The sequence below is a fragment of the Salvelinus alpinus genome, chromosome 9 (assembly GCF_045679555.1).
Source record: "Salvelinus alpinus chromosome 9, SLU_Salpinus.1, whole genome shotgun sequence".
Classification (NCBI taxonomy): Eukaryota; Metazoa; Chordata; class Actinopteri; order Salmoniformes; family Salmonidae; genus Salvelinus; species Salvelinus alpinus.
In genome coordinates, this window is record NC_092094.1 from 61,694,195 (window position 1) to 61,709,513 (window position 15,319).

General features: G+C 46.2%; 1 protein-coding gene across 1 annotated transcript in view; it reads right to left on the reverse strand.

The window, feature by feature from the left end:
- The window catches only part of mrpl23 (mitochondrial ribosomal protein L23), a 121,958-nt gene that overhangs the window by 53,206 nt on the left and 53,433 nt on the right, over positions 1-15,319 (reverse strand). The gene's annotated exons all lie outside the window — the stretch shown is intronic.

A 15,319-nucleotide genomic window follows, 5' to 3' on the forward strand; every position in this document is an offset into this window, starting at 1 on the left:
TGCATACCAACGTGTATCCCGTACGTACGACTAATAAAACATGAAACTGACCTTCACCCCGTCTAGCACCGATCGGGGGTGAAATTTCACCGAGGTGGAGATGTACGTTCGACTTCCCCTCCCGCAATCCTAACCTTACCGATTATTAGGGAAACTGACCCAAGATCAGCGTCTGAGGGAAACTTAACCCTACTCTTCTAGCCCCAGCCTCACACCTAGTTCCCCATTCCCCCCTCCTTTCACTCCTCCGACCCCCCTCTGCCCTCCACCTCTTCACAGAGGAATGCAGGGACCAGCTGCTTGAAAAAAAAGGAAGCTTCACCAAAACAGGAAATGCATCAGCGGTCCTATCAGAGAGCTTTATCAGGGACACTGCCGTCCCAATGTAAACACAGACACGCACACACACACACTGGGTGGCGCCTGCCGGTTATTGGCTCTGCAGTGTCATCGGGGGTCAAGAGGTCAGACACTATCAGGGGTTTATGATAGGGGGTCGTTGCCATGGTTATCGAAACGAAGGGGACTTGGGAGGAAATGGGGGAGGAAACAAGGGAGGAGAAAGAGAGGAATCTGAGGAGACATGGAGGGAGGATCAATCAGGCTGTACGGTACATGAGTGTGTGTGTCGCTTTGGTAGAGTGTGTGTGTGTTTACCCATATGCGCGCGCACACGTGTGTACGTAAACTGATGTTTGAGGGGTTTTTGTGCACGTATGTGTTACTGTGAACTATGTGAGATTCAAACCAGATGCCAGAGACTCTGTTCTGCTCTCCATAATTCATGTACTGCTCTCCAGAGCTCATATGAAACCCGCAGCCCCGCATTCATAGCCCTGGCAGGAAGACAGATTTAGACTAAATAGACGCACAGAACGTTTCTCCCTTTACCAGGCCCGTATCCTATAGAAATATACATGTGTATGTGCCTGTATCTAGCATGCCAACACATCCTGCAACATGCCCATGCATACCAACACATGTAGGCCTGCATGTACACACCCACATCAGAGCATACAGTATACGCCTAAAAGAGTTAGAACATGGAGTGTATGGGGGGGGGGGGGGGGGGAAGTACAGAGAAATAAGAGAAAACAAGGGGGAAAAACAAATATTCTTCAAAATCTGAATTACTGCTGATTTGGGGGAGAGAGAGAGGGAGGCAGAGAGGAGGGCAGAGGGCAGAGAGAGAGAGACAGAGAGAGAGAGAGAGAGGAAGGAAGGCCAAAAACCTGCATTTGCCTGACAAGGTGAAATGGAGGAAGAGAGGGCGGCTTGGCCAGGAGTGGATCCAAATAGTCTAACATAATAAAATTCCAAAGATAAGCAGGATTTCCCCTTCGCCCAGAACCCCTGAATCAGCACCTCCGCTTCCAGAGAGCCAGTGCCTGGTCCCACAGTGGAGAGCAGGAATGAAGGGGGGGGGATTCCTCCAGAGAGCCAGTGCCTGGTCCCACAGTGGAGAGCAGGAATGAAGGGGGGGGGGATTCCTCCAGAGAACCAGTGCCTGGTCCCACAGTGGAGAGCAGGAATGAAGGGGGGGGGGATTCCTCCAGAGAACCAGTGCCTGGTCCCACAGTGGAGAGCAGGAATGAAGGGGGGGATTCTTCCAGAGAGCCAGTGCCTGGTCCCACAGTGGAGAGCAGCAATGAAGGGGGGGATTCTTCCAGAGAGCCAGTGCCTGGTCCCACAGTGGAGAGCAGCAATGAAGGGGGGGATTCTTCCAGAGAGCCAGTGCCTGGTCCCACAGTGGAGAGCAGGAATGAAGGGGGGGATTCTTCCAGAGAGCCAGTGCCTGGTCCCACAGTGGAGAGCAGGAATGAAGGGGGGGATTCTTCCTGCTTTAGGCTGGACAGGGGGAGAATCTTAGTTGCATACTCCTTGCATCCTCTCTCCTCACCTCCTTCTCAGAACCCATTGGAAGAAAAGTTCAGAGGGGAGGGACCTCTGGCTTTCTCATAAAATGGGTTTTGAGAAGGAGGTGAGGATAGAGGACGCGAGGAGTTTGCAATTGAAATTCTCCCAGGGACAGATGGGGAAAATGCTGCCCCCTCACTCTCTCTCTCAGACACACACACACACACACACACACACACAGAGAGGCTGGGGCTCATGTTGAGCAACAGGCAGTCAATAACAGGACTGGAGGGGATAACTTGGACTAGAGCTAGAGAGAGGGAGGAAGGGCCAGCAGCACAGCAAAACGTTGCCATCTAGTGTCGATCAGATAAGAGTCTCTGTCTCTCTGTGTGTGTGTGTGTGTCTCCCTGTGTGTGCGTGTCTGTCTCTTTGTGCATGTCTGTGTGTGTGTGTTTCTATCTCTGTGTGTGCTCCGTGTGTGTGTCTCTGTATGTGTGTGTGTGTTTCTATCTCTGTGTGTATCTCTCTCTGTGTGTGTGTGTGTGTGTGTGTGTGTGTGTGTGTGTGTGTGTGTGTGTGTGTGTGTGTGTCTCTCTCTGTAAGTGTGTCTCCCTCTATCTCTGTCTGTGTGTGTATGTCTCTCCCTCGCTCTGTGTGTTTAAGTGTGTATCTCTCGGTCTGTGTGTGCGTGTGTGTGTCTCTGTGTGTTTGTGTGTGTGTCTCTGTGTGTTTGTGTGTGTGTCTCTGTGTGTTTGTGTGTGTGTCTCTGTGTGTGTGTCCCTGTGTGTTTGTGTTTGTCTCTGTGTGTGTGTGTGTCTCGCTCTCTGTGTGTGTCTCACTGTGTGTGTGTTTCTCTCTGTGTGTGTGTGTGTGTCTCTATGCGTGTGTGTGTGTGTGTGTCTGTCTCCCTAATATCTCTACTACTACCATTACCATGTGTAGCATTTATACCTCTAATATCTCTACTACAACCATTACCACTAGTAACATGTCTACCTCTAATATCTCTACTACTACCATTACCACTAGTAACATGTCTACCTCTAATATCTCTACTACTACCATTACCACTAGTAACATGTCTACCTCTAATATCTCTACTACTACCATTACCACTAGTAACATGTCTACCTCTAATATCTCTACTACAACCATTACCACTAGTAACATGTCTACCTCTAATATCTCTACTACTACCATTACCACTATTAACATGTCTACCTCTAATATCTCTACTACTACCATTACCATGTGTAGCATTTATACCTCTAATATCTCTACTACTACCATTACCACTAGTAACATGTCTACCTCTAATATCTCTACTACTACCATTACCACTAGTAGCATTTCTACCTCTAATATCTCTACTACTACCATTACCACGAGTAGCATTTCTACCTCTAATATCTCTACTACTACCTTACCACGAGTAGCATTTCTACCTCTAGTATCTCTACTATTACCATTAGTATAATTTATACCTCTAATATCTCTACTACTATTACCAATAGTTTCATTTCTACCTCTAATATCTCTACTACTACCATTACCACTAGTAGAATTTCTACCTGTAATATCTCTACTATTACCATTAGTAACATTTATACCTCTAATATCTCTACTACTACCATTAGTAACATTTATACCTCTAATATCTCTACTACTACCATTAGTAACATTTATACCTCTAATATCTCTACTACTACCATTAGTAACATTTATACCTCTAATATCTCTACTACTACCATTAGTATCATTTATACCTCTAATATCTCTACTACTACCATTAGTAACAGTTATACCTCTAATATCTCTACTACTACCATTAGTATCATTTATACCTCTAGTATCTACTACCATTACCACTAGTAGCAATTCTACCTCTACCTACTAAAACTAACTTAACTGTCATCATCACCATTACATTAGTATTACAACTAACATCATCATTACTACTACGACAACCACTATCATTACCATCATTGAACTACTACCCATACCACTATTATTTGGAATAATAATCACAACAACAATACTAATAATAACTTACTTCTTACTGTGCAGATGTCATTATTCAATGCTCCTCAGGCTACCGCAGGCAAATACATATCTGACTGCAAGAGGAGCTCCTTCGCCCGTGAGTATTTTTATTTTACCTCCGGGTTTAATTAGATAATTTCTGCGAATAATGAATCTTTTGGCGAGGAACATTTCTCACGGCAGAGGAGAGAGGGTATCTGTGTCTCTACCTCCCCTGTCGCGCAGTGACCACATAATTACCCTCCTCTCTGGGTCGCCATGTCTCTTTGTGTCTGCCGTTTTCTATTGCCAATTGGTGGTCACTCAGTCTGTACTTGGTTAAGCATCCATCTCTGCTTCGTATCTCCGACAGAGTGGCGATAAGCAAAATCATATTCCCTGTTTAGGGCCAGATAGCAATTTAGTCAGCTTTGAGATTTTGTTTTGTTTTTCAAATGTTGTAAATTGAACACCACCATAATTGAACACACACAAAAAATGACTCACACCTTGGTCTGACCATATCCGCGTCGGGAGACTTTAATCTGGCAGTGAATGCACTCATCGGAAAAGCCTGCAGATATGTGTGGGGTAACAGGACTAGGCAACGGGATGTCAGATCAACAGAGTAGCAGCAGCTTGTATGTGAGTTGCTGTCTGGGTGTGTAGAGTCAGTGTGAGTGAGCAAATGATGGAGTGGCTGTGTGTGTGTGTTGGAGTGGCTGTGTGGGTAGGGCCATGTGAGCGTGTTGGAGTGGCTGTGTGGGTAGGGCCATGTGAGCGTGTTGGAGTGGCTGTGTGTGTAGGGCCATGTGAGTGTGTTGGAGTGGCTGTGTGGGTAGGGCCATGTGAGTGTGCATAGAGTCAGTGTGAGTGAGTCAATGATGGACTGAGTGTGTGTGTGTTGGAGTGGCTCTGTGTGTCGGGCCATGTGAGTGTGTTGGAGTGGCTGTGTGTGTAGGGCCATGTGTGTGTGTTGGAGTGGCTGTGTGTGTAGGGCCATGTGAGTGTGTTGGAGTGGCTGTGTGTGTAGGGCCATGTGAGTGTGTTGGAGTGGCTGTGTGTGTAGGGCCATGTGAGCGTGTTGGAGTGGCTGTGTGGGTAGGGCCATGTGAGTGTGTTGGAGTGGCTGTGTGTGTAGGGCCATGTGAGCGTGTTGGAGTGGCTGTGTGAGTAGGGCCATGTGAGCGTGTTGGAGTGGCTGTGTGAGTAGGGCCATGTGAGCGTGTTGGAGTGGCTGTGTGGGTAGGCTTGTTGGCTAACTCATCGTCGCCGGTGATCAGGCCTACCAACGTCGTGTCGTCAGCAAGCATGTCATCAAACGCAGAACCATCAAACGAGCAACAGGACAATATAGGAATAAGGTGGAATCACATTGCACAGGCTCCAACGCTCACCGCATGTGGCAGGGGCTACAGTCCATTACGGATTACAAAGGAAGACCCGAACGTGATCTGCCAAACTATGCCTCTCTACCAGACGAACTCAACAACATCTTGCCGGGTGTGAGGGCTGTCAGCCACCCAGAGGATTGGGTGATCTCGCTCTCCGAGGTCGACGTGAGAAGGGTCTTTAAATCAGGTCAACACCCGCAAAGCCACGGGCCCTGACGGTATTCCAGGACGCGTTCTCAGAGAATGTGCAGAACAGCTGGCAGGCATTTTCACAGTCATTTTCAACCTCTCCGGGTCCCAGTCTGTAATCCCCACATGTTTTAAGATGACCACAATCAATTCCTGTTCCTAAGAACTCTAAGGCTTCACGCCACAATGACTACCACCCTGTACCACTCACATCTATAATCATGAAGTGCTTTGAGAGGCTGGTTATGGCACACTTTAACCTCACCATCTCAGACACCCTAGACCCACGTCAATTTGCATACCGCCCCAAAAGAGCCATAGATGACGCAATCTCAATTGCTCTCCACACTGCACTCACCCACCTAGATAAGAGGAATACCTATGTGAGAACGTGGTTCATTGACTACAGCGTTCAATACCATAATACCCTCAAAGCGCATCACTAAGCTAAGGCTCCTCGGACTGATAACCTCCCTCTGCAACTGGATCCTGGACTTCCTGACGGGCCGGCCGCAGGTGGCGAGGGTGGGCAACAACACATCCGTCATGCTGACGCTCAACATGGGTGCCCCTCAGGGGTGCGTGCTTAGTCCCCTCCCGTACTCCCTGTTCACCCACAACTGCGTGGCTGCGCACGACCTGGCAGTGTGGTGCCAGAACAACCTCTCCCTCAATGTCAGCAAGACAAAGGAGCTGATCGTGGACTACAGGAAACAGAGGTCCGAGCAAGCCCCCATTCACATAGACCGGACTGCAGTGGAGCAGGTCGAAAGCTTCAAGTTCCTCTGTGTCCACTTCCCTAAGGATCTATCATGGTCCACACACACCAACACAGTCGTGAAGAGTGGCTGCATAACCACTTGGATTCTTTACAGTCATGTTTTACATAACTTGTAGAGCGTGAGATAGAGAGAGAAAAGACTCTAGAAAAATATTAAAAACAACCAGAACTCGATTGAAAACAAGGCTCACTAAATTTTATCAGCATTTTATCAGCATATCGAATGCGCGACCCGGGGTGGCAAAATCATGGATCATTGTTATTCTAACTTCCGCGACGCATATAAAGCCCTCCCTCACCCTCCTTTCAGAAAATCTGACCACGACTCCATTTTGTTGCTCCCAGCCTATAGACTAAAACAGGAAGTGCCCGTGCTCATGTCTGTTCAACGCTGGTCCGACCAATCGGATTCCACGCATCAAGATTGCTTCGATCACGTGGACTGGGATATGTCACACATAGCGTCGGACAATAACATTGATGAATACGCTGATTTGGTGAGCGAGTTTGTTTAGCAAGTGCATCGGTGATGTTGTACCCAGAGCGTCTATTAAAACATTCCCCAACCAGAAACCGTGGAATGATGGCAGCATTCGCGCAAAACTGAAAGCGCGAACCACTGCTTTTAATCAGGGCAAGGTGACCGGAAACATGGCCCGAATACAAACAGTGTAGCTATTCCCTCCGCAAGGCAATCAAACAAGCTAAGTGTCAGTATAGAGACAAAGTAGAGTCGCAATTCAACGGATCAGACACGAGAGGTATGTGGCAGGGTCTACAGTTAATCACGGACTACAAAAGGAAAACCAGCCCCGTCGCAGACTGCAATGTCTTGCTCCCAGACAAACTAAACAACTTCTTTGCTCGCTTTGAGGACAATACAGTGCGCCACTGACACGGCCCGCTACCAAAACCTGCGGCCTCTCCTTCACTGCAGCCAACATGAGTAAAACATTTAAACCCTCGCAAGGCTGCCGGCCCAGATGGCATCCCCAGCCGCGTCCTCAGAGCATGCGCAGACCAGCTGGCTGGTGTTTTTACGGACATATTCGATCAATCCTTATCCCAGTCTGCTGTCCCCACATGCTCCAAGAGGGCCACCATTGTTCCTGTTCCCAAGAAAGCGAAGGTAACTGAGCTAAATGACTATCGCTCCGTAGCACTCACTTCCGTCATCATGAAGTGCTTTGAGAGACTAGTCAAGGACCATATCACCTCCACCCTACCTGACACCCTAGACCCACTTCAATTTGCTTACCGCCCCAATAGGTCCATAGACGACGCAATCGCAATCACACTGCACACTGCCCTAACCCATCTGGACAAGAGGAATACCTATGTAAGAATGCTGTTCATCGACTACAGCTCAGCATTTAACACCATAGTACCCTCCAAACTCATCATTAGGCTCGAGACCCTGGGTCTCGACCCCGCCCTGTGCAACTGGGTCCTGGACTTCCTGACGGGCCGCCCCCAGGTGGTGAGGGTAGGAAACAACATCTCCACCCCGCTGATCCTCAACACTGGGTCCCCACAAGGGTGCGTTCTCAGCCCTCTCCTGTACTCCCTGTTCAACCATGACTGCGTGGCCATGCACGCCTCCAACTCAATCATCAAGTTTGCAGACGACACTGCAGTGGTAGGCGTGATTACCAACAAGGATTAGGATCCTTAGGATAGGATAAAGTAATCCTTCTAACCCCCCCCCCCCCCCTTAGAGTTAGATGCACTATTGTAAAGTGGTTGTTCCACTGGACATCATAAGGTGAATGCACCAACTTGTAAGTCGCTCTGGATAAGAGCGTCTGCTAAATGACTTAAATGTAAATGTAAATGATTACTCACACTCAATGTCAACAAAACAAAGGAGATGATCGTGGACTTAAGGAAACAGTAGAGGGAGCAGCCCCCTATCCACATAGACGGGACAGTAGTGGAGAGGGTAGTAAGTTTTAAGTTCCTCTGCGTACACATCACGGACAAACTGAAATGGTCCACCCACACAGTGTGGTGAAGGCGCAGCAACCTCAGGAGGCTGAAGAAATCCGGCTTCTCACCAAAAACACTCAAACTTTTACAGATGCACAATCGAGAGCATCCTGTCGGGCTGTATCACCGCCTGGTATGGCAACTGCTCCGCCCACAGCCGTAAGGCTCTCCAGAGGGTAGTGAGGTCTGCACAACGCATCACCGGGGGCAAACTACCTGCCCTCCAGGACACCTACACCACCCGATGTCACAGGAAAGCCAAAAATATCAAGGACAACAACCACACGAGCCACTGCCTGTTCCCCCCGCTATCATCCAGAAGGCGAGGTCAGTACAGGTGCATCAAAGCGGGGACCGAGAAACTGAAAAACAGCTTCTATCTCAAGGCCATCAGACTGTTAAACAGCCACCACTAATATTGAGTGGCTGCTGCCAACATACTGACTCATCTCTAGCCACTTTAATAATGGAAAAATGTATGTAATAAATGTATCACTAGCCACATTAAACAATGCCACTTCATATAATGTTTACATACCCTACATTACTCATCTCATATGTATATACTGTACTCTATACCATCTACTGCATCTTGCCTATGCCGTTCGGCCATAGCTCATTCATATATTTTTATGTACATATTCTTATTCATTCCTTTTTAATTCCCTGAAGTATTTACATGGTATGTAACTTACAAGTGATACATAGTGTAACTGTCATCCATGTACATTTTGTATATTTATGAGAATTGTATTTTTTCCATAAACGTATTTGTATTTAATTGTTGTACCTGTATGTACTGTTTATTATTCCTACTGTAACGGTATTTCATTATGCTCATTGCTTTGTACTGTATTTACTGAAACACTGTACCACTTTACTGATTTCAGAATATCTACTAATTCTATTTCATTCCAACAAAGCTATCTGAATTTGACAGAGAGAGAGACCGAGAGAGACCGAGAGAGACCGAGAGAGACCGAGAGAGAGAGAGAGAGAGAGAGAGAGAGAGAGAGAGAGAGAGAGAGAGAGAGAGAGAGAGAGAGAGAGAGAGACATTTCCTGCATATCCTGACCACATGTAAAAAATATAAAACAATGTGTCATTTCCCCACATTAAAAAAACAAAAAAAACTTATTGAAGGTTTCAAAGACCTCTCTGATGAGAGTAGGCTACCCGTCCTGTTGGGGGAGGATGCAGAGAGCTGTGGGTTGGCAGCGCACTACATTGCTGCCTGCCATAAGACGAGGGACAGTGTCTGACAGACCAACCTGCACATGTCCTCTATGCCATAGTATTGTAATTGTCCATTGTATGGCTATTTTTACCCCTGATTATTGTTGTTAAGGATGATCCGTTTGACAATCTTGGTTATTATTATTTAAATTATGTTCATATTTTAAATCAATCACTTAATCTCCAAAGTACGCATCTGGCAACATGTACATTGTTAAGTAATGCCAATAAAGCAAATTGAATTTAATAAAATTGAATGTAATAAAATTGAGACGAGAGAGAGAGACAGACACAGAGAGACATAGACAGAGAGACACAGCGAGAGAGAGACAGAGAAAGACACAGACACAGAGAGAGACACAGATACAGAGAGACAGAGACACAGAGAGACACAGACAAAGAGAGAGACACAGATACAGAGAGACAGAGAGAGACAGAGACAGAGAGAGACAGACAGAGAGACACAGACAAAGAGAGACAGAGACAGAGAGAGACACAGACACAGAGAGACAGAGACACAGAGAGACACAGACAAAGAGAGACAGAGAGAGACACAGACACAGCGAGACACAGAGAGACACAGAGACACAGAGACCGAGAGACACAGAGAGACACAGAGACCGAGAGACACAGAGAGACACAGAAACCGAGAGACACAGAAACCGAGAGACACACACACAGACAGACAGAGACACACACAGACAGACAGAGACACACACAGACAGACAGAGACACACACAGACAGACAGAGACACACACAGACAGACAGAGACACACACAGACAGACAGAGACACACACAGACAGACAGAGACACACACAGACAGACAGAGACACAGACACATACAGAGACACAGACACATACAGAGACACACACAGACAGACAGAGACACACACAGACAGACAGACAGACAGACAGACAGACAGACAGACAGACAGACAGACAGACAGAGAGACACAGACACACAGACAGAGACAAACACAGACAGGCAGACACAGGCAGACACAGACAGGCAGACACAGACAGGCAGACACAGACAGAGACACAGACAGAGACACAGACAGGCAGACACAGACAGGCAGACACAGACAGGCAGACACAGACAGGCAGACACAGACAGGCAGACACAGACAGAGACACAGACAGGCAGACAGAGACACAGACAGAGACACAGACAGACAGACAGACACAGACAGACACAGACAGACACAGACAGACAGACACAGACAGGCACAGAGACACACACACAGACAGACAGACAGACACACATACAGACAAACAGACAGGCAGACAGGCAGACACAGACAGGCAGACACAGACAGGCAGACACAGACAGGCAGACAGGCAGACACAGACAGGCAGACAGAGACACAGACAGAGACAAACACAGACAGGCAGACACAGACAGGCAGACACAGACAGGCAGACACAGACAGAGACACAGACAGGCAGACAGAGACACAGACAGAGACACAGACAGACAGAGACAGACAGACAGACAGACAGACACAGACAGACAGACACAGACAGGCACAGAGACACACACACAGACAGAGACAGACAGACACACATACAGACACAGACAGGCAGACACAGACAGGCAGACACAGACAGGCAGACACAGACAGGCAGACACAGACAGGCAGACACAGACAGGCAGACACAGACAGGCAGACACAGACAGGCAGACACAGACAGGCAGACAGGCAGGCAGGCAGACCAAGTGGGCAGTGAGCGAGCTTGTAATGGGAAAGAAAGAAGCAAGAAGGAAAGCAAGAGCCCTTCCATAATTCTGCTGGAATATTAGCTGATGGAGGGAGGAAGGGGAAGAAGAGGAGAAGGAGGGGGGGGATAGGGGAACCGCTGTGAGCATCGGGCCTCTGAACACTCCCCCACATGTGGTGTCAATTAGGAACAATCTTGTTTTCTACCCACCGCTGCAGAGAAAGGAGGGTTTTTGAGTCGTGTGTGTACGTGCGTTTGTGTTTTTTTTGGTCTGCAGACCTGCCAGAGAAACAGGCTAGATATTCGTTTTATATCAATGTCTTTAACTTTTAAGCACAAGTAGACTCAGCCTTTTCAGGCTGTTCACACGAAGACGAGCAGGCCCTCAAACGAGCACAATCACACGAACATACAACACAAGTAAAGCGTGGACGACGCGCATCGGCTCGAGGACTCAACACGCTGCTGACTGTACACACACAAAAAGGTGAATGCGCACGGAGTTAAGTGCTGATAGAATCATTTTTAAAAGGTGCATAAAAAAAAGTTGTTCTAATTTACTGGGAAAGTCCACAAAAAGTGAGACTTTGTCCTCGTGTTTCTTGGCTATCTACATTGTTTTGTTCACAAGCTCGGGTTGCTAGTGAAGAGAGATGCCGTTTACTACTAGTCGGATCCAAAATCACAAGTGACATGACTTGAGTGGCCCGTTACCGCGGTAACCTCCCCTTCTTAAAAGGTCCAGCTGAACATTTTCGTCATCTCATAAAAACGTTGTCAAAAGTCTCAGGTCACAAAAACATTTTTTTTTAATGAGATGTAGCAATATACCACATTACTTCTTACTAATAGAGGTCTGTTTTAGAAACATTACAATGCATATCAAAATATCTGGTTTTTTATCTACCTGCAGCAGTGGCTGGTGGACAATTATTTTATTTTAGGCCCTTATCGGGGTTTCCGTTAGCCGGTAATTGCCGGATGTTGGCTGCTTATAAGCTGATAAATACAAATCATAGCCGGGGCTTCGGTTTCAGCACCATTCTCTCACTCCTTGCACACCGTCTTACGTGCATGTGCCTGCTGTTGAGGAGAGCGAGCGCAAGAGAGGAGCCTTGGCATGGCCAAATGCTGGCTACGGTGCAACTCGCTAATCAGGTAGGATGCAATTATTACGTTTGGATGCATTTATTTATCGTATTTATAAATCATTCATTTTAAAAATCGGCATTATTAATGTATATCGTTGTTTTTGAAACTCCACTGTTGGTTAAGGGCTTGTAAAGTAAGCATTTCACTGTGAGGTTGTATTCGGTGCATGTGACTAATAACATTTGATTATTATTGTAGGCCTATTTATTTATTAATCTAAACCAGTTCTTTAAAAATGTCAAATGTGTTCGATTTCATTCCGTTGACATTTTCGGTGGCTAAATTAAGTTCAATCTGTCTTTTTAAAATGTGCAGGCCCGTAGTAAAATCAATATCATTATTGTCTTATTGCTGTCATTTGTTGGGTAAAGTGGGCACTAGCCTTTCTTGGTAATTGCTGCAATATAGCCCGTTCAAAACGTTAGTGACGGTTTAAACCAGTCCGTATGTGTTTTGTTCGTTATTCTGTTGAGCCAATTGAAGTTACAACTGTAATGTTGTGTTTGCCTCAATAGAATATCCTGCTCGTATTTTCCATATAAATAATGGCTCGACTTATTTTCGATATTACCCTGACAATGTTTACAAACTTTTGTGAAGGTTTTGTGTGGTGCGACTATTAGCCTAGTATACTGCAGGCCTATGATATGAATGCAGTGCATGCCTGACTGACAGTTGAACTTGAGGTGAGGAAGAATGTGTTAGGCCTACCAGAGATACTCCTATAAATCTAACAATATCATGAATATTTTGATAAAAACGTACAAATTAGGCCTCCCGAGTGGCGCAGCGGTCGAAGGCACTGCCTCGCAGTGCTTGAGGCGTCACTACAGCCCCGGGTTCGATCCCAGGCTGTGTCACAGCCGGCCGTGACCGGGATAGGGGGAGGGTTCGGCCGTAGGGTTAGTTGCAGCGATGGGACAAGTCTGTAACTACCAATTCGAAAATATCACGAAATTGGGGAGAAAAAGGGGGGTAAAAGTACATATGTTAAAATATTAATAGGCCTATCAGAGAGTGGATGCCTAAGCCTACAGTGCTCAACTCTCCGACAGCTGAACCGAGACGGACAATTGCTTTAGGAGAGTAAAAAAAAACAATAAAATAATAGGCTATAAAGTTTTGCATATGCTACACACCGAAACACAAGGAATATAGTATTAGTAATATTTGTAGGGATATGTAAATGTGGCTGATATGGGCAATAACTCTTGTTTAATGATGGTGCTGGCTGCGTGGGTGGATGCCGTAACGGGTTACACACCCAATGCATATGGACGACCGGTACATTTCTCAAATCGAGATCTCGGGACTTTAGATGGTTCTTCACGTTTTTGCAGTCAGATTTGTGAAGAAGTGCATGTCAAGTGTCAAATGAAAACATCTGCAGTTCTATCTGCATAAACCCATTTGAACTTGGCACGACAAGGTTCTATCTGCAATCCAATCACGAGCCTGAACAAATAGACGGACCAATCAGAACACATCTTTGCCATCTCTCTCTAAGTATGGTTAAGACTAGTCTAGCCAGAAGTAACGGCACGCAAGCAAAAAAACAAGACTGCCGGAAATCTTAAAGTAAATGATCACGTTGCTGTTCAGTGATGGCAGGTATTTGTCGGACGATCATTTCTTAATGTATTTGATGACGGGTTCGGACTATCTTGGTAAAACTGTTCAATCATTTATGCATTCAAATACCTACAGTTTTCGGTATAATTCAGAAGTGTCAGATAGAATGGCTAAACCTAGATTGACATTTCATTGCCATGAAGTTTAATCTGGGTACCTTTAAGGTGAGGACCTTGATGGGTTATGAAATAAGAATTCACTACAGAACTGTTGAGATCTGGGACGTGAACATTGTGAGGTTCAAGATCTCAGAACTACAGTATGCTTCGCGCAGATAGAGCCTTATAGTCCTGAGGTCACGAAATATCCGATCAATGAAAATCTTCAAATGAAAATCACCTGTCCGGTGCCAAATGTTTCTAAGAGAAACTCTGGTGTGCCTGTATGTGCCTGTATGTGCCTGTATGTGTGTGTGTGTGTGTGTGTGTGTGTGTGTGTGTGTGTGTGTGTGTGTGTGTGTGTGTGTGTGTGTGTGTGTGTGTGTTCGCTGGGAATTAAGGATGTTTTATTGCCCCGTCATGCATACTCACACGGCTGATTATGCTCTGGGACTGGTTGCGAGGCAGACGCGTCACTGGACACACACGCCGTCACACACACCACCAAACACACACACTCTCTCTCTCAGGAAGTTCTGCTTGTTTCAGACAGACAAGAGGAAGTCTCCCCTCTAAAAGATTCATGGGCGTCCTTCAATTATGTATCCCCTTTCAAATTGTCCTGTTTAGACAACGTGAATTATTCATCCCTTCGTTGGCTCCCAGGTTGATGGTTCCCTGTGCTGCCTATGATAGAGGGAGTGATAAACCGGCATCTACACCACTGTTGATTTACAAATCGACTATCCCCCATACTATCAAGCAATGTCAATCTACAATCCTCCATTGGTCAGCTTGTAAAGAAATAGCCTGTTCCAAACAGACCTGAGACAGTTGTAGGACGATAGATCCCTAATTCGTGAAACCTGTAAGAATAGGCTGCATAATTTTTGGGGGGGAAAATAAAGTGTTGATAAACGACTATTTCTTCACATTACAAGCGCAGCAATGCACACATGGCAGTAATATGCGCGAATGTTCGTTCCATAATGCAATTAGGCACTGTACATGCGGGAGATTTCGTGTGACAGAAATTAAAATAGCAGTTTGAAATGTAGAAAGAGGGGAGATAAAGGTGCAACAATTAGCATGGGTTGATAACGACTAGGATTGTGCCTTTGGCTACTGGACTATGAAATAAAGCGGATTTGAAAACCAATAGAGCAATTGCATATGGAAGTCTTTATAAAATAATTGCCTCCACGTTTCTATGGTGGGATTTTGGCTACTTTGAAGCAAGGT